Source organism: Ursus americanus, chromosome 6 (genome assembly GCF_024610735.1).
Source record: "Ursus americanus isolate L20-20 chromosome 6, mUrsAme1.1.p, whole genome shotgun sequence".
Lineage (NCBI taxonomy): Eukaryota > Metazoa > Chordata > Mammalia > Carnivora > Ursidae > Ursus > Ursus americanus.
In genome coordinates this window covers 20,192,501-20,216,703 of record NC_142132.1, presented here as the reverse complement: position 1 = coordinate 20,216,703, position 24,203 = coordinate 20,192,501, and the positions used below count along the sequence as shown (strand labels likewise).

Below are 24,203 nucleotides of genomic sequence, written 5' to 3'. Positions count from 1 at the left end.
GGAATCATTTTTCTCTACAGCTATAAGGTTGCTTTGCTAAATACGTGCTAAATAGCACTTTTTGCCCCTGAACTTTACTTTGAACATTGAATAATCTACTCAGGAAAGAAATGGTTAATAAACCCACATCAATAGTTTTTGAGTTGGTCAACCCAGATATTGCCTGGTCCCTTAATATGTCTCCTTCCTTAAAGTCTCCATGTTCCAGTGTGCCAGAGAACAGAGCAGTGATCCCCATGCCATAACACACTCACCCCAAACTCTGCAAGGTGATGCAGTTTTAGTCTGCCACACCCTTCCACATGAACAATAGTAGCACATAATAGTTATATGTTTTAGTGAAATCCAGGGTCAGACAGACAAACAGACGTGGGTCACATCCCAGCTCTATCAGCATCTGAGGTTTCTGTATCAGTTAACATCTTTTAGGATAGTTTTCCTTGTCTTTAAAGTGGACGGGGAAGTAAAAGTACTCTTGGGATTATTTGAACAATTGTTTATTAATATTAGTATTAAGTGACTTTAAGGGAGGGAGGGAAAATGGAAGGAAGGAAGGAAGGAAGGAAGGAAGGAAGGAAGGAAGGAAGGAAGGAAGGGAAAAAGGGAGGGAGGGAGAAAAGAAGAGCAGGCAGGCAGAGAGAGAGGACTCCCTGAGGAGCCACAGCCTTACTGGACAGATATGAGAGAGGACAGGCTAGAGAATCCTCCCCAGAACCCAGGGTCTCTCCTCCCAGAGTCTGGCCTTGTTCTCTTCACTGAAAGACTCAAGAGCAAGAAAGCTGTGAAGCCCAGTAGAGAAGCAACCTCCTAGGAGCCACACACTGGGGGGGCGGGGGCAGGTACCCCTGAGCGGCAGTGATGGCTTTTGCTTATTGCTGGGGGTGGTGGAGTCTGGGCTGTGAGCACACTTAAAGAATACAAAGAGAGGGAGGTGCTGAGTCTGTCTTGTTGCTATGCTCCCAACCGAGAACGTTACTGCTGAACACTGCATCCTTGCTCCGCAATTACAGTACTAATTAGAGGGGGAGGTTATCGCAAAGGTTCCTAATGCACCTGAGTGACGGTCATTAGCCATTCTGCCCACACATCACCTCTGAGAGAAGCACTGGGAATTCTTTCTCAGCATCAATAGACAACTACATTTCTAAGTCGCTTCTCCCTATTTTGTGCCCAGCACATGGTGGCACCTTATCCCCATGGGTCTCTTAGACCCCAGCTTTCATGTGTCCACAAAAATGAAATAGGAGGTCCACCCTCTGCACTGGGGCCACAAGCTCTGGGATAAGTACAGTGCCCATGCTATTTATCATCCAAAACACTGGTGAAAAGAAAGCACTTGTAATAATGACACTGAGATAACGGGAATAAACTGGGTCTTCCCTAAGCAAATAAGGTCCTAGGGTCATCCTAAGTGTAAGACACACTGATGAACTGGGGAGTGATTCTAATTGGGCTTCATACTTTGAGAACTCTCACAAGAAGAAGGAAATGGCTTACATACTAGTTAGCCTTCTCTCTTTGAAAACTATCATAACTGTTTTTCCTCCTTTAAAAAAAAGAAAAAGAAAGGATAACATTTTAAAATAAAATATATTATATTAATATGAAAGTAAGCAATACAGAAACGCACACAAAAAGAATAAAAAATTACCGAAAATATCACCAGTGAGTGGTGGGGTGGGGTGGGGGAGGGGATGGGAAAATAGTATCATCATTTGGTGAAAATCATTTTTTCTACATCTCCATACTTGAAGAATAGATAAATGGAAGGGTGGATAGAAAAACAAAATATTCATATGACAGTAGAAGGTATTAAACTACACTAGATATTTTTTAATAAAAGGAGCTGAATTTAATTTTACATGATATACAGAAAAGTAACAGAAATGAAAGTAAGGGAAATACTGAACCTCACATAAATGCTTCTCCATTATAAGAAAGATGAGTTCTTTTGTCCAAACTCCCCAGGTCCCTACAACACTACACACCCTAACCCCCTTCTGACATGATTCCAGGAATAACTTGGATTAAAGAGGTCAGTTTCCAGCTACAGATGGCAGGCAGCCCTAGCAGCAAGTCTGGGGAATACAAAGATAGTCCCTCTACCCCAAAGAACCCCTCATGATCCTACAATCAGGGTCTTCCATTCCCCCCTTCACTCAGTTGGTTGGTGAAAGGCATCTGTTCAGAGAAAATATGTTGCCTATAGTGGTTGATCTGCTGAAGTAAAGAGAGTGCTTGGCTAGAAGTCAGGAGACCAAGTCCCTTTTTCCAGACCTGCATCAGAAAGTTGTCATTGGAGCTTTCTGAGCCTCAGGGTCTGCCCTAAACAAATAGTTGATAGAAGAACAAATGAGAGACTCTGTGGTAATGAAGGGAAGCTTTGAAACTGATGACTTGAAGTTCTAGGTGTGACCATATTGCCTCGGGAGCAAAGAATAAGTAGATGATCATAGTAGGGGTAGGTCACATTCCATGACCTTGGCCATGTTACCTGTAACTTAACCTTCCTGAGACTCACTTTCTGCATCTTTGAAATGAGGATAATAGTAGAACCCAACTCACAGAATCATTGTTAGGATTATGAGACAGCCTCCAGAAAGAGCTCAGCATGTCCTCTGACTCAACAAAAGTATTTAAAAATGCCAACAAAATTAATTAAAACAAGTAAGTTTTTATGATGAGGTCTGGGGAAATCCAGGGATGGGCCCTTCCTGGGATGTACAGACCTGAATGGAGTTTGGCAAGGGGGAGCCAAGGCAGCCTTAGAATATTTCTGTGGATATTTAAAATGGAAATGGGAGTGAAGCAACCTCCTCCAAGTCAGGTCTTTACCTAAGCCAGCCTTGCCAAGCATGGCTCACGTCTGACATTTACAATGCACTTAACTGTCTGCAGATCATGACATGTGCTAGAGAAGATTCATTAGTGTGGCTTAGAAGTAGGTACCCTGGGGCGCCTGGGTGGCACAGCGGTTAAGCGTCTGCCTTCGGCTCAGGGCGTGATCCTGGCGTTATGGGATTGAGCCCCACATCAGGCTCTTCTGCTATGAGCCTGCTTCTTCCTCTCCCACTCCCCCTGCTTGTGTTCCCTCTCTCACTGGCTGTCTCTATCTCTGTCGAATAAATAAATAAAATCTTAAAAAAAAAAAAAGAAGTAGGTACCCTATGCTTTGGACTCAAACATTCATACTTATGAATGCACACTCTGCTACGGATGGGCTGTGTGACCACAGGCAAGTTACTTAATCTCTCTGAGCCTGAGTCTTAATCTGCAAAATGGCAATAATGATTAATTTCATAGAGCTATGGAGATGAGTGAATGAGATTGTGTGTAGGGTATGTCTCCTACATGACCTATTACCAGGAGTATGCACTCAGTAAATAGTAACTCCCATGTTAATAATTTTATCTGTCCCAGCCTTTCAAAATTTACAGTATACTTGCAAGGACAAAGCTAATACACTAAAAGATGAGCCCACGGCAAATGGTAGAAAACCATTACATGCTAAAATTAGGGAAACATCTACTTATTATATATTTACTGAGCTTGTAGTATGTGCCAGACTGTGCTAGTAGTCAGAGATATGGTAAAGAATAAAATAGCCATAGTCCAGCTATTACCATCCAAGTATGCTGGTGACTCACTTAGAGTCTGTGGCATGGGGCACCCAGCAGCCTTCCACGGCTGAATCCTTGTACTACCCCAGACCAATAGGACTCCGTGTGGGATCTTCTCTCTAAGAAACATTCATGTCTGGGGCACCTAGGTGGCTCAGTTGGTTAAGCATCTGCCTCTTGATTGCAGCTCAGGTCATAATCTCAGGGTCATTAGATCAAGCCCTACGTTGGACTCGACACTGAGCGTGGAACCTGCTTAGGATTGTCTCTCTCCTTTTGCCCCTCACTGCTTCCCCCCATCTAAAAAAAATAAATAAATCTTAAAAAAAAAAAAGAAAGAAAGAAACATTTGTCTCTCAAATAGGCATGAAGAAAGGGATCTTTAGCTCACTATTTGCCATCTTCCTTTTAGCTAATGTAATCTGCAGAAACTTGCAGGAAGCTCAGCTAATTCCCAGATCTAAAATCTCAGAGTCAAGAGCTGTAGTCCTAGGGCCTGATTTGCATTCATGAATATGCAGCAGCACGAGCCTCTTGCTTGGGATTTCTGCCCTTTGATGCGTGTCAGGGCTATGTTTGTGGCTGTACATTGTCCCTTTCTAAATGAAGTGCACGGTCAGGAAATGCAGATCTCAGAGCTGCAGGGCGGGAGGAGCCACACCCAATCTCCAGCCCCTGTCATTTTTTTTTCTGCAACTGAATCTCAAAGCTAGACTTTCTCATCTTTGAATTGTTTTCAGTTCTGTTTCGAGACACAGAAAAAGAATATAATATTTTATTTTCCTCTAGACCTATTTTTGAGTGATAGGAAGAAAATGATTTAACTGTAAAGTGCTTCTACTAATAACCTTCTCAGACTCAAAAAGTCCCAGAAAAAGGAAACACCCACAGAAATACTGCTATATATGCTGATCTTAAAAACAGGACAAATAGTTTATATTTCAGAGATTCAAGAGAGATGGAGTTTAATCTTAGACATTAGCAGCCAATTCTATTTTCACTGTAAGGACATTTGTGCCCATAAGAGGCTTTCTGAAATACAACTAAAAGAATACTTGCCTCTCGTCTTCTATCTTGGCAGAAAGGCATTTCCTCAAGAAAAGGCTCAGCAGCCCAAGTCAGCCTTATGGATTGGGCATCACTACCATCATCTGCCTAGCCAACTGAGAAGTTCTCTTTGTTGCAGGACTATAATCCTCTTGGATTTTATCGATGGGGTTGAAGTTCCCTGCACTGTCAGAGGATCTTCTTGAAGGAAGAAGCCAGTCTCGGAGGTCCAGGCAGGACTTGGCCCTGGGTGAGTGCCATATCCATATGGTGCCAGATCTCCCTCCAGATGCTAGGCTTCTGAGAGCTGAGGCTAGAACCAGTAGGGGCAGCAAGAGAGAGCACCAAAGGCCATGGCTAGACATGATATTGTTATTCTTTGGGTGCCCAGAAAGGTATTCCAGAAAACCTCTTACTGACATTACAGATGTCCTTAAAATTAAAATAGAATTGCCAGCTAATGTCAAAGACTCAGCAGCAAGTTGCTACTTTACAGCTGTTACCATCACTAAAGAGACATTTCATCATAGTGGTTATAGGGAAGGGTCTTTCTTATCAGAGGAGAGGAGCCATGCCCTGAGCTGGGACACAGTGAGGGAACCAGCATTCCCTGAACATCCACCCTGATCAGCAAGGCCAGATGCTGCTTCACAACAGACACCTTTAGTGGGAATAACTTCCCCATGAGTTATGCATCATTATTCCCAATTCACAGATAAGGAAACAAAGCTCAGAAAGGTTAAGCCACTTGTCTAAGGTCATAAAGCCAGATGCAGAATACAAAGCAAGGTTTTTCGACTCCTCCTACGGTTCTTTCCACTCCACGGGATACCTCAAGAGATATATATCCTGGTTCTAGCCCTATCTCTTATTGGCCACAAGTATGACCTTGTGCCCAGCAGAGGGACAGAAGTCAAGGCCAGCCTACATAGAGGATAGAGAGATTGATTACATCCATGGCAAGAAATCCAGTGGTTCTAGAAAGACCTCAGAGAAGACTGTTCCAACAATGAGCTGCATCAGATTTGGCTGAAGATGTCAGATAACTGTTGGTGGGTCACTTGTAAAGGAATGTCTCCAGAGACTGCCTGACTATAAGGTCCTTTCCCGAGGAACCTAAGAGGTGACACCCTCCTTCAGCTGGCCTGTTTTAAGATACCCTGGAAGCAAGAGAAAGTTCCAGGTAACTTCTGAAGATCTCTGTGCACCACAGACAAATATGACTAAGCACTAAGGCAGATGGGTCTCAAATCAGGTGCCTGAAGTAGCTCTGGAATCAGGACTGAGATCAATAGCTCTGACCATAAATCACTTAGACAAGTCACCTAATATCTGTGTGCCTCAGTGTCCTCAACTAAAACATTGACCATGAATATGCTTTGAAAGGAAAAACAGTCTCAACACACAAAGTATATACGACTACAAGGAACAAAAAATGTACAAGGCATAAGATGAAAACTAGAAGGTAAAATATAATTTTAAAAAAGGATAAAAACGAGCAGAATAGTTAAGGTTACAAGTTTGATCATTTATATAACACAATGACATTCTCTTTGTGTATTTGTTTTTAAACACAAACATTTATGAAAAGATCAGAGGCCATCATTCATGGTGAGTTTATCTATAAACACCATGTCTTTCAAGACGCAGTATCAAAATACCTGAGTCAGAATCCCCAGGGCACTAATTTTAAAGAGCTCCCTGGACCTCACTCCAGACTTGCTGAATCAAAATCTCTGTGGATAAAGCCCAGGACTCTGCACTCTAATAAATTCTCCTAACGGCGCCCATGCAGGTAGTTGACAGACCCCACTCTGAGAACCCTGCAGGAGCATCTTCCAATCACATTGTTAAGCCTGGAAGAGGCGTAGCCATCACAGTTAATGAATAAATGGGGGGGTGGGAGTCAGACAGGTGTTAAACAGGCAGTGCTGGTGTTTCAGGTTAACTGAGGCCCCCAGGAAAGCTTATCATATCACAGTGGAGGATACTGATGCTTGTAGTGGAGTACAAGATTATCACACCCAATTTACAGAGCCCTGGGGAGAGGCTTCGGGGACAAGAAATGAATCCAGAGTTTACACAAGTTCATACATCAGGCTCTTACTAAACCCCAAACTATGTTACTTGAGGATGAAAGGGCCTGCTATAAACTTAAAATAACAACTGTATATGTATACATGTGTTTATGTATTTATGCATTTTACAAGCCTCCCTTTTTCTCCATCCCCCTCCTCTATCCCCACATCAGCCTCTAGTGAACAAAAAGATAAAATGTTCCTTTTCATCTCCTGCTACAGCCAGGATTCCTAATATGGAAAGTAACCTGAATGCCTTTGATACTAAGGTTGGAAGTGGACACCTAATATACTTTTCGGACCTTACTTAACCAGACAACTGTGGGCATGTGAAGTGGTGTCCTTAGGTGAAGCCTTCCTGTGTTTCACACAAGAGGACTCAAGTTTAATGAATTCATCAGAGAGAGCCCAACATTTGTCCTGGCCAAAGCATCCAGTTACTGAGAGTCTGAGAACAGGCCCAGGGGGTGAGAGCTGACCACTTGGTACAGATGCTGAGGTCAGAGAGTCTGCAGACTCTCAAACTTACCATGAAGGCAACACAAAGGTCAGAATCCCAGGTCTCAGCTCTCTTAATTATCAGCTGTGTGAACATGGACAAAGAGCTCACCTCTCTGATTCTCATTTTCTTCATCTGTAAAATAGTGGCAATAATAGTGCACACCTCCTAGCATTTCTATGAATGAACAAGTACAATGACCCAGCAAACTTGCCTAATGTGCTACCCGCCACAGACTGAGCCCTCCATTAACGTGTGTTTAATGTAAGAAAATGCATCTCAGTCATGTATCTGGTCCTACATGCAAAACCTGTCCAGTGAGTAACTATAATTTATTGAAAAAATACTTACAGTTTGTATATAGAACACTCATTCAAATTTGGAATGTATCTGGAAACACAAAAGAGCCATCATTTTCAAATAGCTACTGGGCCCCTCCAAAGCTGTGTGGTTCTAATGAGACTCCAATGGTATTCGATATTGTGTCACAATGGCCTTTCAATGCTCTGCTTCTAAGCACCAAACATCTGTTCCCTCATGTCCTTTCTCCTGAGCCCCAACAGGAACAGAAGATCTTGTCTTTACTTTGGGGTGGTTGAGTTCTCAGACGAAAAAAACAAAACAAAACACCTATTCTCATACTCTTGAGTTTGCAGAGAATTCCCCACCTATTCTGTTTCCAAACTGCAATGACAGACTTAGTACGAGTCCTAAATTGCTCTTCATGCATCCCTATGTGAAGGAAACTGGCATCTCTGCAAGTCACCAAGCAAGAGGCACTCTGTGGAGCCTAGAATTTTCTGAGTCAGGCCGATTAAGTTCTAACTGTAGCTCTGAGGTTATGGAGGAAGTGGAGGATCAAAATCAAATGATTTTATTTCAGTGTCCACAAAATGCAGTTTCAACACCATCCCATCAGAATAACCTGGAGGATTTTGAGACTCAGCGATCTACGTATTGGAGGTGATTGATGATGAGAATTTCCAGAAAAGGAAAAGAGAATAGAAACTGTGATCCATAAAGCCTTCTCTCACCACCCCAAGATTTATACATGATCATCTTGAAAGAAGCCATCTCTGTCAGCTCAATTAAGTGTGTGCTGGGTAAACCTGGCCCCAAAATTGTTCCTGACTTACAAATACACATTGTGGGGAGGGGCTTCCCTTTAGGACCATCTCCTCCTTCATGCCTTCATTTTTCCAAGATGCATTCATGGGGCTGCATTTACTGTCCTGAGAGATTCCTTGTCCTCCACTATAAATCAGTGCTCTCGCTGACTTGGCTGATGTAGCATGCATGGAAAAGGGAGGGGGGAAAAAAATCTCTAGACCTTAAATTTTATCTCACTTTCAAATTTTTTTTTACATCTGCAGATATTTTAGCTCTCAATAGCTTACCCATTTATTTAAGACCATTAAAAGAAAAATGATCAAGTATTAAATCCCTGGGCATAAACATGACAAAAGAAGGAAATCGATGACTGCTGGCAGTCATCTGTAATATTCATATTCTGGCATGCTGTAAGTTTTTCAACCTTAAGCAAGAGACATTTTGATGACTTTAATAGAGCTCTTTTTATGAACCCTTTTCTCCCTTTCTGTTTCTGAACTACTGATTTCTTTTTTATCCCTGGCTTTCTCATTGTTGCGTACATGTCTAAATTTCAAAGCCACAGTCTGCTTAAGGATGCTCTGTTCCTAGTATGGGCACTCACAACTATGGGAAGCAGAGACACTCAAAGACAGAAATGCTCCCTGCAGAAAGATTGCATCCTGGAAATGCAAGAGGCACATATTAGCTCCAGCTCTCTAAGAATTTAGCTTGATAATAATAATAATCTCTTAGATATGCAACATAAGAATTAAGATATTTCTAGTCACATATTTCTAGGCATCCAGTCCTTCCCCTGCTGTTCTGGAGATGTGAAATTTGGGGGCACTTATGTAATGTCTCTAAGCTTCAGTTTCTTCATCTATAGAATGTAAGTGACAACAGTACCACCTCCAAGGGGTGTGATGAATAGTAAATGTCATTAGGTTTGTGAAGGCTTAGCAGGACCTGGCATATACCACGGGCTCTGTAAATGGTTGTTACAGATACATGGATGTCTGTGCTCTTGCTCTTCTCACCCTGCTTCTTGTCACTGTGTAAGCAAAGAAATGCCTTTGGTTCTCAGGGTAAACCAAACAGGCAGGGGGAATCCTGCTGTGTGATAGATGTTCGGCCCCCCTGGAACCTCCTTCTGGTCCACAGCCAACCTCCTGACATGCTTGGGGCCTCTGCACCACACACCTACACACCCCATGGACACCTGCATTTCCTTCTACCTCATCTTTCTTTATTTCTATTACTTGGTGATCCTCATGATAAAACCCTATTCAGAAAATAACAGGTAAAATAAAAATTCCTTAGCATACAGAAAATATAAGACTGCACCATACAAAGAAACTTCAGGAGTATTGATCTGTTTGATAACACTGAAGAAAAATTAAACCATCTTTTCAAATGGCCAAAAGAGCAAAATCATAACATCGTGGAGAAAAATGAGAAATCTGTTTGGGGGATGAAGAAATGAGAAGGGATTGTAAATAAAAAAAAATAATGGTGACAGCCTATCGATCAATACTTCTATAAAAATGTAAACATTTACTGCCTATATGATGGTGCTCCTTACAGGATCTATAAAAGTCTCTCTACATAAAACCTCCTCTGATTTCATTTGGAGAGGGCTATATTTATTAATTATAATATTGAACAAATATCATATTTTTAAAATATAGTGCCATATTAATACCTAATTGTAAAAATCATTGGAAAGGGCTTTCAGTTAAGAGCCATGTGAGTTAAGCCAGCTGTCTCCCTCCACACACAATAATCCACAAAATATTCCAATAATCATGTCCCTTATTAATATGTACATGTGGCCTGGGGTATGTTGTGTCTTGAAAGGCAAAGTCAAACAACTTTCCAGACTTCAATCACCAGCATCAGGATTATTAGTTTGTGTGCTCCTGTGACTTGATACTGACATCAAGTCTTCTCCATCTGCTCATCAACATTCCACAGGAAAATTCATCCTCTTATGCATTAAAATGTGCCCAGCATCACGTATCCTCTTTTTTCTCTCTTTCTTCCCTAAAGACATTATCACTTTTTTTGTCCACTCTGACAAGAAGCCCTGGGATTTTCATGACATCAAAAGAAGGTTGGAAATTTAGTATATGTACATCTCAAAGAGTTCAAAACATAAAACCACTCACATATTCATTGCTCTCTTCTCCCAAATCCATAAATTTCCAGTCCTAGTGTGATTTTGCGATTTTTCAATGTCGGTTCTCTTTTAAATCACTTGCTTTCCCTCTAGGGTCTCCTTATTCCAAAATATGTAACCTTCTATTTCTGTTTTACATCTTGCTATCCCTCAGATCATGAGCTAGCAGATAACATGGCAAAAATCCAAGTGCACCTCCCTCTTTCACTGAATGGAGAAGAGGCTGGGGCTTCAGCTGCATTATTCTAAAGGTAGCCTAAAGCCATCTGTCACTCAAAGGGCCCTGTTACTGCATGTGTTACTACGATTCTGTTGGGGATGCTATTTTGGGTAAAGTAAATTAAAGGAAATGAATATGAGTGTCTATGCTGATCTTCAGAAGTCAAAGTATCCAAAGGTATTGTCATGGGTGCTGTCTGCAGTCCTCATAGGGAAAGGAGGCATATTTACAAATCAGAGCCTGGTGAAGGAAAAGAGGAAGGCATGTGAGTGCTGAGGGCATCCATAATGTCACACAGTCCCCCATCCTCTCTTCTGGCCATGGTCACTTAAGTAAGCCACTTTACCTCAAACAACTACTCCTCCCAATCCTGCCCGATGGAGCAGTGGAACGCTGTTGCCTTTAATGGTGGTGTTGCCTTGATATATGAGGCATTAATGAAAAGAGCCAAAGCCACCATTTGGTGATTCTTTTAATACTTTAACACTATTTGAGTCCAGTTCTTTCCAGGGTCTGGGGTGAGAGCTCCAGTATCACTTTCATTAAATAGACTGTCCACCCCCAGCACCTACATATACACATGCACATACCTGGATTCTAAAGATCCATGGTGTCAGGGAACTCTCACAGCAATGAGTACTATGACCTCCCCGTTCACCCTACAACAACCAGAGTAAACTGTAAAACACAGATCATGTCACTTCAGCTTCCCTTCCTTAGATGTGGTCAAAACTTCATGCTGTGTCCTATCCACTCCTCATGAGCTGCCTTGTAGCTCTCCGAACAAGAAAGGTAGGTGAATTTTGTATCTGCCTATATGGCCATGGTCTCATGGGTTTGGTCTGGAAAGTGAACGGCAAGCCTTCAAGCATTAAACCCCCCATTAACCCTTCTGCTCTTGATGCCCATTTGTGCTGCTTATACATATCTAGAATAAATCTAATTCTTTCTTTTTCCTGACTTGAATTGTCCCTGACATCTGGAAAATGAGAAACAGCTCTGGGAATGTTCACACCTGAAAGGAGCATATTTTTTTGCCTGCAAGATGCATAATTTTTATTATAATTCTAGCATTTGATTCTTTTACATCTTTTATCCCAGTATCCAAATTGTTTAACCAGCCTGTCCCAGAAAGACACATGACATGGAAACAAAACGAGCTTATTATGGATCTAAGCAATCTATATGCTTTGGATGAGACAGTGGTGGTCCTAAGCCCCTCAGTGCCGATTCAGCTGTGCTCCTCATGCCCTTGTCCCACAAGCTCTCTGGTACTTGATTTCTCCTTTATAATTGTCTTGGTCTGCTAATGAGGACAACAGATTTTTTGTAGGTCTTGTGAAAAAGTGGGTTAGAAAGAGCTCCCAGATGGTGTATTACAGGTTATCCACAAATCTCTAAGGATCCAGGCTATCAGGGCTAATGCTGAATGGGAGACTTTGCTCAGTGGGGCAAGACTGGATCCCCTCATGGAAGCCACAGTAATGACTACTGGAGCAACAGGGCTCAGTGAATATTACATGGTATCTGCCAGACCTGTTCATGAGCATGTATAAGACTCCACTCAGGAACAGCAAAAATATTTTAAGGGACTTTCAGCAAAATTAGTTCTTACAGGAGAAACAAGGATGAGAGACAGTGATCAATGTGTAATTGTAACCCAATTCAATCTGCAGGCTGGTATAGCTTGTGGGGAGCCAGGGCAGCAATATAAGGTAAACCATTGGACTAGTACCAGGATTCTAACTCAGCCTGAGCCGCAGAATCTCCTGAGCAGTATTTGTAAAACTACAAATATCCAATACCTAACTCTAAAGATTATGACTCAGTAAGTCCAGAATAAACCCAGAAATCCGTATTTATAACAAGTTCCACAGGTGATTCTAACAGCCAGCCAGGACTTGGATTCATCGAACTAGATGGTCGCAAAAGACCAATACTGACATAGACTGAAAAATCTTGAAAAATATTCTATACAAAATAATTTCCTTACTTTTATTTGCTATTTACATATTTATTTACCCATTTTATATCCTTTTCTGTGACCTGGTATCTACACATAGGGCTCACTATTGCTCTTCCACCCTTCAACTTCACACACATTTTTGGAAAATGCTTAAAAAAGTGAAAGCCCACTATGAAGCTCACTGACCTACAATATCTTTAAATATAGAAAACCTTTTGAAGAAAAATACAAATTCTTTCCTTCTCTTCTGCTACTGTGATTTCTTCTGCTTCTTGTCATTTTGTGGCTGCCCAGGATTTAACCACTAGTGTAAAATCTGTCTCATATCTGTTCAGAGAAGGACCTGTTTTTGAAACTGATGGCAGCAAGAGGTAAGAGGGCAACCCTGAGGCCATCCACTTTGTGGGGTTCCACCCTGTCCCTCCATGCCCCCACAGCCCAACACAGGTCCTGCTCATCACCTCAGAGCTCTCAGCTCCTATGTGGAAATGCCCGAAGGAGCCTAGATTCTAATTTTCCTCTGAAACTTAGAATTCTCCAGTCCAGCCTAAATCCAAGAGCTCTCCACTGGCACTTACTGATAATCATTCTCTGCCGTTACAGGGACTTTGTGGAAATGAGGGAAAGTGGGGGTATAAAATAGAACCATGACCCCCTACCAATGTCTTATTGTGACTAGCAGTGTAAAAGTGTAAATACTCTTCAAAAACATCTAAAGTTAACTGGGAAAATAAATCTTCTGATTCAGTAATTGGTCCAGTTGGGTACATTATCCAAGCAGAGCCAATGAGGGTCCCTTAGTTGGACTGATACGGATTCTAGTGGCAAAAGAGCTATACTCTCCCACTGAGATAATGAATTTGCAAACCTATATATTCTGGGTATCATCTCACTGCCTAATGTGGAGCCTTCTCAAGAAAGAAACCACCTTAGAACGAAGAAAATTCAAGAGATGTATAAAGATAAGAACCTAAAGGCATTATCTGAGCCAGTTGTGCCTGAAGACATATCCACCCATTGGACTTCCCACTAATGAGAGCCAAGGCTAAAAATGACAGCCTTCCATTGCTGGCCCTACATCTAGTCAATTTGTTATACAACCATATCTGTACTGCCTTCGAAATATCTCTTGACTCTGTCAACATTATTATCCTTTCTAACTTCCATAGCCTTAACTCCGGTTTATGTCACTCCATGCATGAATTCTTTCAACAACTCATCCCCAGTAGCCCCCACCACCACCCCATCTTTCTTCCTTCTCCAGGCCCTCCTCCATCTTGTAACCACTGTTAACTTCTAAAACCCAAATTAAGTCATTTATGTCCCTCAGAAATACTTAGGGTTTTTCATGGCTAAAGGTTATGATTTTATCTCTTTTCTCCAGCAGGAGTCTTTTTAATTTTTTCAAATCAAATATTATGAGGACCTTCAATGTATAAAACTGAAATATTATGCAAGTCTCAAGGCACAAAACTGTAGAAAAGGAGAGGGAACAAGAAGCAATAGAGAAGAGGGCAGCTAGATTATACTCAACCAACTTCCCCATTCCCCACGTAGTGAACACTCGCAATACTTCCAAAGGTCTCTGGTTCACTAAAGAACTAATTTGAAAACACAAAAACAAACACTTTAAGCTTTATGGAAAAATCCATTGTAGTCTTTCCCCCAATTCCCCCCAAACTCACACACACCTACATTCTCAGCCTCACTGACTATCTTTCATGTTGCTTCCCATTGAGCTGCCCCTAAGGATGGAAGGCTGGTACAATGGGCTGTGAGCTCAGGCCCCCAAAAATTATTATGCACCTGAGAAATTTCCACAACAGAAGGAGAGAAGATGAAAGACAAACAGGAAATGAACACCAAAATTAAATCTGGGAAGGAAGGAGAAAAATAGACCTCTAAACTGAAAGAGCAAATCAGATAGGAACTGAATAAATTCAATGAAGAGCTTATCTGGATAGCCAGCAATGAGATCTCTGTACCAGGAATTGAACTCCAGTTTGAGAACTCACTTTTTGATCACAACTGTCTACATGATTCTTCTGCTTATGATGTCTTCTTAAGATAGCCAAGTTATAACAAACCATAGCGGATACCATAATTTGCTCCTAAAAGGTACTCCAAATGATGAAAGTTCATTGTGCATCCATGGAGATGTGATTGTCTCTGCCTGAAAGGTCATACCTCTTCCTCAGTAAGTTCCTAGTCATTCTTCAAGGTCTAATCACAATGTAAAAACTTCCTGAATTCTGCAGGTACTACAGGTTTCTTCCTTTCTGCATATTGTACATAAATTCTTTATCATATATCCATTGTCATTGTGATTATTGTGACGTGTCCTTTCTCTTCCCTACTTAATCTAAAGGCCCTTAAAGTCAGAAAGCATTCAACTTCTTTTTCTTTCTAGCTCCTTAAGCACCCAACTCAGCGCCTGACATTTCATCAAACTCTCAACTAGCATACATTGAATAAAAGTGCCATGAAATCATGTATTACATGAGTCTCACTTCTATAAATGGGTATCTTTTTATCCTTCACTATTCTCAAACATTTTAGAATTTAGCAACCCCATTCAGCTATTAATCTTAGTTAATGTTATTTTTTAAATAAACAAGAATATATTGAATATTGAAATCCCACTGTGGCAAAGTTAATTAATTGGTAGTTATCTATCAATGCTGGGGTCTGATGCACAGTTCAACACATTTATTGTGTACAATCTTGATTCTGTAGAACCCATCAAAAGGGCTAAATAAAAAGAGGTCCAAAATTCAGAGAAAGAAGTCAAGGTGAGGGGATAGCAGATCTGAATCATCCCTTCTTCAGAGTAAATGAAACCGAAAGAAGGCAGAAGGGAGGAAATAATGAATGCTAGCAGAGAAACAAACAGAGAATAGAAAAACAATAGAGAAAACCAACAAAACGAAAATGGTTCATTAAAGAAATCAACAAAATTGACAAACATGTAAGCTAGACTTGCCAAGAAAAAGAAGAAAGAGAGAGAGACAGGAGTCAAATTATAAAATTTAGGAATCAAGAGGAGACATCACAACTGACAATACAAAAATAAATTATATCATTAGAGAATACTATGAACAACAATATGCCAACAAATTAGATAAAACTTAAATGAAACTGATAAATTCTTAGTCGTAAATTACTGAATCTGGCTCAAGAAGAATTAGACAATCTGAGTTGACCTAGAATAAATAAAGAGAACAAATTAGTAATTTAAGAACTTACCACAAAGAAAAGTCTAGCCCGCAATGGCTTCAATGATGAATTCTATCAAATACCCATAAAAGAATGATATCAATATTTCACAAACTCTTCCCCCTAAAAAAAGAAGAGGAAGAAACACCTTCCAGTTCATTCTATGAGGCCTATATTATCTTTATACTAACTTTATACTAACACCAAAGATATCACCAATATGCATTTATAAATATAGGTTCATAAATTCTCAACAAAGTACTATAAAACCAAATCCAGCAACTTATAAAAAGGATTATCCACCATGACCAAATGGATTTACCCAAGTAATACATAATTGACTTACCACATGCAAATCAATTAATGTAACACACCTATTAATAGAATAAAGGACAAAAATAACATAATCATATTAACTGATGTTAAAAAATTTTTATAGTATGTAACATCAATTCATAATAATATTCAACAAACTAGGAATAGAAAGAAACTTTCTAATCTTATAAAGGGATATCTATGCAAAACAGTGAACATTATATTTAATGGTTAATGACTTAATACTCTCCCCCTAGGATCAGGAGCCATCCAGAGATGTCCACTTTTACCACTTCTATTTACTACTGTACTAGAAGGTCTACTAGGAAAAGTAGATAAGAAAAAGAAACAAGAAGAGAAAATGAGACAAAAAGCCATCTGGATTATAAAGCAAGAAGTAAAACTATTTCTATTTGTATGTATGATGTGATCATACATACATAAATACTAAAAAAAAATACTAATAATATTAAAATAATTACTAATAAAAACCAATATTAATAGACTCTAGGTCCAGAAAGACTGCAGGGTACAACATTGATATTAAAATTCTATTTTATTTCCTTTTTTAAAAAAGATTTTATTTATTCACTTGAGAAAGAGAGAACACAAGCAGGGGGAAGGGGCAGAGGGAGAGGAAGAGGGAGAAGCAGACTCCCTGATGAGCAGGGAACCCAATGCAGGGCTCGATTCCAGGACCCCAAGCTCATGACCTGAGCTGAAGGCAGACACTTAACCAACTGAGCCAGCCAGACGCCCCCAAAAATCTATTTCTACCATATATATATGTATATATAATATATATCACATCTTATTATTGTATATATATATGTATATATATACATATATATATAAATCACATCTTATTATTCCATTCATCTATCAATGAACACTCGGTAATATTACTTAGCCATAAAAAAGAATGAAATCTTGACATTTGCAACAATATAGATGGACCTAGAGGGTGTAATGCTAAGAGAAATAAGTCAGTCAGAGAAAAACAAATACCATATGCTTTCACTCGTGTGGAATTTAAAAAACAAAACAAATGAACAAACAAGCAAAAGAGATAAACAAAAAATAGACTCTTAAATACAGAGTAAAAACTGGGGGTTGCCAAAGGGGAGGTGGGTGAATGGGCCAAATAGATAGAGGGGATTAAGAGTATACTTATCTTGATAAGCACTGCAAAATGTATTGAATTATTGAATCATTATATTGTATATCTGAAACTAAGATAACACTGTATGTTAATTATACTTGAATAAAAAATAATACAATAAATGAAAATTCTATTGTATTTCTACACACTATCAATAAAAATTTCAAAAATGAAATTAAAAAACAATTCCATCTACAAAGGTATCAAAAGAAAGAAAATTCTTAGTTTTACATTTAACAAAAGAATTACAAAACTTGTACACTGAACGCTACAAAACATTGTTGAAAATAATTAAAGAAAACCTAAATAAATGGAAAGACATACGATGTTCATGGATTGGAAGACAATGTTTTTTAGATGACAATCCTCCCTAAATTGATCTACAGAGTCAACTCAATCCCTATCAAAATTCAGCCATTTTTCAGAACATTCATTTTTCAGCAATTGACAAGTAGATTATTCATATGGAAATACAGCCATTTTTCAGAAATTGACAAGTTTGATTATTCACATGGAAATACAAAGAACCTAGACTGATAACCATAAAAAGTTTCAATTTCAAAACGTATAATAAAACTACTGGCATAAAATAGACTACAGATCAATGGAATATAACTTAGAGTCAAGAAATAAACCCATGCATTTAGGACCAACTTATTTTTTACAAGGGTGCTAAGACAGTTCAATGGGAGAATGAATAGGCTTTTTAACAAATGGTACTTGTACAAATCAATAGCCCCATTAAAAAGAATGAAGTTAGACCTCTATCTCACAACATACTCAAAAATTAGCTCAAAATAGTTCAGAGGCCTAAATGTAAGAGCTAAAACTTAAAAACACTTAGAAGAAAACATAGAAATAATTCTTTATGACCTTGGTCAGGCGATGTTTTCTTACATACAGCACCCAAAGCACAAGCAACAAAAGAAAGAATATGTATATTGGATTACATCAAAAGTTAAAATATTTTGTGCTATAAACAATACCACCAAAAAGTGAAGATGCAACCCACAGAGTGGAAGAAAATATTTTCATATTACATGTCTGATGAGAGACTAGTTTCCAGAATAGATGAAGAACACACACAACTCAAATAACAAAGAGGCAAATAACCCGATTTAAAAACAAGCAAGGAATTTGAATTGATGGTTCTCCAAAGAAGATATACAAATGGCCAATAAGCACAAGAAGATATACAAATGGCTAATTAACATCATTAATCATTAAGGAAATACAAATCAAAACCATAATGATACCGGTTCACAAACACTAGGACACTATACTAAGAAAAGAAAGACAATAGCAAGTCCTGGTGAGAATATGCAGAAATTAACACCCTCATGCATTACCCTTAGAAATACAAAATGGTACAGCCTTTGTGGAGAACAGTTTGATGGTTCCTCAAAATGTTAAACATAGAGTTATATATGGCCCAGCAACCCCACTCCTATATATATATATATATATATATATCTCCAAAAGAAATGAAAACATGTCCACACAAAAAGTTGTACATAATTTCCAAAAACTGGGAAAACCCATCAACTGATGAATAAAGTATGGCATATCCTTATAATAGAATAGTATTCGGCAATAGAAAGAAATGAAGTACTGATATATGCTACAACATTGGTGAAGTTTGCAAGCATTATGCCAAATGAAAGAAGTAAAAGAAGTCAGTCACAAAAAGATATTCTGTGATTCCATTTATATGAAATATAAGAGGGCATATTTTAGAGACATAAATTATATTACTGGTTCCTTAGGTTCTGGGAAGCTGTTGTAGAGGAGAAAGGGGATCCACTGTTAATGGGCGCAGGTTTCTTTTAAAGGGACAAAATATTCTAAACTTACATTTTGGTGATGGTTACCCAATCCTGTGAATATACCAAAAAGCACTGAATTGTGTACTTTAAGTAGATTAATTGTATAATATATAAATTATACTCAATTCAATGTGGCATATGTAGCTTGGAATGGTTTCTCGACATGACAGGGTATTCATAGCCTTTATTTATTATTATAGTTATGCTATTGAGATGGTGATTTTTCTACATGATCACGGAACAAACAGAACCATGACAACTGCTGTTTCATAATATATGTAGCTGGATTCAACATACTTTTGATAGTTCAAACCTAGTTGCAGAAGTTACTGTTTTTTTAGTCACTGAAATAAAAAGGGAGAAAAACAAAACAGAACAAAAATTCTTACTAACCCAGCTTTTCTACTGGGAAAAGATAGAGCAAATCCACTTGACTCTTTTAGTGCAAGAGGTTTGAATTTGTGAGTTTCATTAGCTGGACATTCTCCTACGCTAACTTTTATTCTTTCCTGTGTGCCAGAATTCATGTCAAATATTTTGTATAGTATTTCTAAATGGTATTCAACATTGTTAGGAATTTTGTTTTTATATTCCTGTTGAGACATTGCATATGTTCATCTTCTGGATTAGAAAAATGGAGAATGTCACTAGGGAAAAAAGAACAGCATATTACAGCTAAATAGATACAACAACTGTGACCCTGGAAAACAGACCAGGGTTATTGAATGAGAGAGACTGTATAATAGATGATAGAATACACAGATAATACAAATTTCTGTATAAGGAGAAAATGGGAATAGTGAGATAAACACAGTGGAAGTCTTGGGCTTATGTACTTTCCTCCATAAATTCTATTCTGTCTCATGTACAGAGGCACTTCCACAGAGATGAAATGTCATCCCCACACTTAATCTTAACATCAGCATTTGCACTGGTGGGATATTGTGCTTCTGTGACTTTCCCTCTCTCCTATGATGACCTTCCAAGAATTATAGAGGCCAGTCGGTGGTTCAAAAACTATTATATGTAACACATTTAACCAACCTTTGGTGAGTGTTGTTTCTACACTGAATCCTGCAACCACCACTCCCAGCCCTAGACTGTCTGACTGATATACCAATTTCACCATGAAAAAGAGCTCTAAACTCTAAACCCAGATCTGGGAAAAATTAGACTGGGCGTAGTGAAAAGGTTGCACAGGGCCTTAAAGCACATGCAGACCATGTTGCTCTTTCCCTTCTACATCAACTGCATTTGTGAGCATCTAGAAAGATGCCGGGCACTTGGTAGATACATATGTCTAACCAATGAAGGAATGAATGAATTATGAACTTAAGAATCAAGGGTAAATGGGGTGTCAATCCGAAGTATTGAGATAATTTTTAAGGTTTCTTTATTAGATACTGACCATTAGTATTACATAATCCACCTTATTATAATTGTTTCTTTTTCCAAGGTCAAATTTGGAGTGAGACCAAACCTTATTAGTCCTAATTCAGATTCCCCAGAAACAGATACTGAGACAAGTATTGATGCACCAGTGACATTAATAAACACTAACAGGAGAGACTGGTAAACGGTTGGAGTTGCAGGATAAGGACTGGGAAGAGGCCAAGCAAGTCATGATTTTAGGGAACCTCTCAGTCTCAGTTTGAGCCTATAAGAAGCTCTAGAGATCAACTTCCCTGTAGTTCATCACAGTTTAAAAATTGTCCGTGGGGCGCCTGGGTGGCGCAGTCGTTAAGCGTCTACCTTCAGCTCAGGACATGATTCCAGCATTACGGGATTGAGCCCCATATCAGGCTCCTTCGCTGGAAGCCTGTTTCTTCCTCTCCCACTCCCCCTGCTTGTGTTCCCTCTCTCGCTGGTTGTCTCTCTCCATCAAATTAATAAATAAAATCTTTAAAAAAAAAAAAAAAGAATTGTCCCAACTTAACCTGAAGGTGCTGGGTTTTCATACTGCTACACCAGTCAGTCATTGGTTTGGTGCTACAGAGGGGGCTGTAAACGACTAAGCACTTCCTGCTGTGGTCCAGAGGCTGTAGTAGCCCAAGGGTAGTCCTTTAAAGAAAGTTGTAGGAGAAGCACACAGAAGTTAGTAGCTATGCACCCAGAACTGGTAAAGGTCATCAGAGGGGATCTGGGGACACCAACAGTGTCCACTATAATATTTAAAACAGCTAAGAAAAAATAAGACATATATCACATATTAATTAGAATTGAGTCCAAATCTCAGCTCTGTGCTCATTACCTATGTGGCCCAAGGCAAACTGCTTCCCAATTCCTGAACTTCATACATTCCAGGTTAACAGCATGTACTTCATAAGTATGTTATAAGGAGCAGATGAGAAATACATGCAAAACAATTTAAAACTATGCCTTGACTAAAATATCCACGCAATAAATGTTAATTATTGTTATCATCATCAACATCATCACTATCATCATCATATTTTCCTGGGCCAGACTAGTTCTTTGGATTAAACACCATGGTGAGTCTGGATTTCTTTTCACATCTTTACACCTAAATCCCAATCTCTTCTGGTCTTAAGATACTCAGCTCTATACTCCGCTTTCCAACTTTAGAGGGTATCCTTCTCCTCTTCTTCATCTTTCATCTTCCTCTTTTCCTCTCTGCCCATTTTTTTAAGATTTAAAAAATCCTATGCACACGCAGGGAGAGGGCCAGAGTGAGAGGGAGAGAGAATCTCAAGCAGATCCCCCCGCTGAGCCCAGAGACAACTTGGGGCTCCATCTCATGACCACGAGATCATGACCTGAGCCAAAACCAAGAGTCAGATACTTAACAGACTGAGTCACCCAAGCGCCCCTCTCCTCGTTTTCTGACTGTGAGGCCTGAGTTTCTTCTGACCTTGACCTTGGAGGCAGACAATTCAGACAGAGCCAGTCCAAGCCAGGAGAATGTGTGACTCTAAAACTAATGGATTGTGTCAGGCATCTGCATGTGAAATTAATGGAAGTACCACTAGCTCCCAGGAAGATCTGCCAAGAAACAGTGGTGACAAGGACTCCTGGCAGCAACAGTGCTGCAGCAATAGGGCCTTGGTGAAGGATAGCGACGGACTGATTATAGAACAGGGCTGCTAGGCTCAGGCAAAAGGGAAAAGGACTGGAGAAGTCCCAGGAACTTTAAGATGTAATTCTACCTGTTGGATGAATTCATTTTCTTTTTTTTCTTTTCCTTCTTTTTATTATTATTATGTTCAATTAGCCAGCATATAGTACATCATTAGTTCTGATGTAGTGTTCAATGATTCTTTAGTTGCGTATAACCCCCAGTGCTCATCACCACACGTGCCCTCCTTAATACCCATCATTCAGTTACCCCATCCGCCCACCCCCTTCCCCTCAGTTTGGTTCCCAGAGTCCAGAGTCTCCATGGTTTGTCACCCGCTCTGATGTCTTCCCATTCAGTTTTCCCTCCCTGCCCCTGTGGTCCTTTGCACTATTCTACTTGGGTGAGAAAAAAAAGAGATAAAATCTAGAGTGAGTTTAAAGAAAAGTGTTGCTCAGCACCCTTCCAACAGACATGTTTTCCCTTACTAAGGGATCTCAACTCTCGAAAGAACTCCTATTTCTCATTAGCTCTGCCTCCTTGGCTGTTCATCACATATTTTCTTTGGGAAGGCAAGTGTACACTATTTGACCACTTTGCTGATAGCCGCTATCAGATGTCATTTGTGCCAGGCAAATCAGACCCCAGATCCACATAATAGACTCTCAAATCACATTTTCCTTTGCCCAGAACTCAAGACAAAGGCCTCCAGTGGGGTACCTCGATGACTCAGTAAGAGAAATATTGCCCTTTGACTTTTTTTCTTGCTGTCAAGATGTCTAATGATAAAATTCCTTGAAGATGAAGACAATACCATAAGACTAATACTGAATCTGAGAGTACATTTCAGGTTAAAGAGTAAAAATTATTTTGGGGCGCCTGGGTGGCTCAGTCGTTAAGCATCTGCCTTCAGCTCAGGGCGTGATCCCAGAGTCCTGGGATTGAGCCCCACATCGGGTTCCTCCACTGGGAGCTCACTTCTTCCTCTCCCACTCCCCCTGCTTGTGTTCCCTCTCTCACTGGCTGTCTCTCTCTCTGTCATATAAATAAATAAATAATCTTTAAAAAAAAAAAGAAAAAGAGTAAAAATTATTTTGAGTCAACTCTTCTCTTATTTATATTGATTCATAGATCTCCGTTTTTATTTACTTTAAGGTGCAAATTTAAGACAGATTAGAAATTCCTTGCTGAAAGATGGTTCTAGAAGACATCCCAAGCAGACCAAAATTGTTGTTTATATGATAGATTGTTGCTACTTATGCTGACTGAGGCTCCTCAGTTAACATCTTTGGTCCAGGTAACAGTTTGCTGCCTCCCAAAAGACTTAGACCTCAGATAATGGCACTAGAACAATAAACCATCTTAGACACCCAGCACTCAACCAACAACGGTGGCAAAGTAGTGAGTAGAAATGTAACAAAGTATAAAATCAACACACCTTGTGTTACCAGTGGTAATGTGAACCGGCAGGATGGGAAGCATCCATCAGTTACCAATGTTCAACTCTGGACAATACCTAGGGAGAAATAGATTGTGGGGTCAGAGAAGGTCCATGACTTGAAACATTACAATTTAGCTCCTTGCTCCTTTACTGGCTAGTAACAAAGATGAAAAGAATAGGAAGATTTATAGACACAATTCAGGAGTTTTGTTGTTCCTTTTGTATAAAATGTCTGAGTACATAAAGTGAAAAGAGCTGCAATGTCAAATACCTCTGAGAACCAATGAATCAAAAAACCAAGAAATCTTGTTTGAGAAACTATTATGTCCCCTAAACTGTACTTATGACTATGGGGATACAGGACTTTATTTTCAAATAATGTAGAAGTTAGTTGATATGACAAGACTAATCCGTATGAAAATATCAGGACACAGTTTGCTGCAATAAGGGAGAACAGCCTGAACTT

At 39.5% G+C, this 24,203-nt stretch overlaps 1 long non-coding RNA gene across 2 annotated transcripts in view; it reads right to left on the bottom strand.

The window, feature by feature from the left end:
* Positions 1-593: 593 nt before the first annotated feature.
* LOC123795944 (uncharacterized) overlaps positions 594-24,203 on the bottom strand; it is a 61,262-nt gene continuing 37,652 nt past the window's right edge. The window contains exons 7-11 of one of the 2 annotated variants that reach the window (XR_015724735.1): positions 23,735-23,812; positions 16,264-16,291; positions 15,948-16,040; positions 11,326-11,394; positions 594-10,975 (exon numbers count right to left, since the gene is read on the bottom strand). This is a non-coding gene — a long non-coding RNA (uncharacterized LOC123795944). The remainder of the gene's footprint in view (positions 10,976-11,325; positions 11,395-15,947; positions 16,041-16,263; positions 16,292-23,734; positions 23,813-24,203) is intronic. The other variant, XR_006780633.2, reaches the window with a different exon arrangement.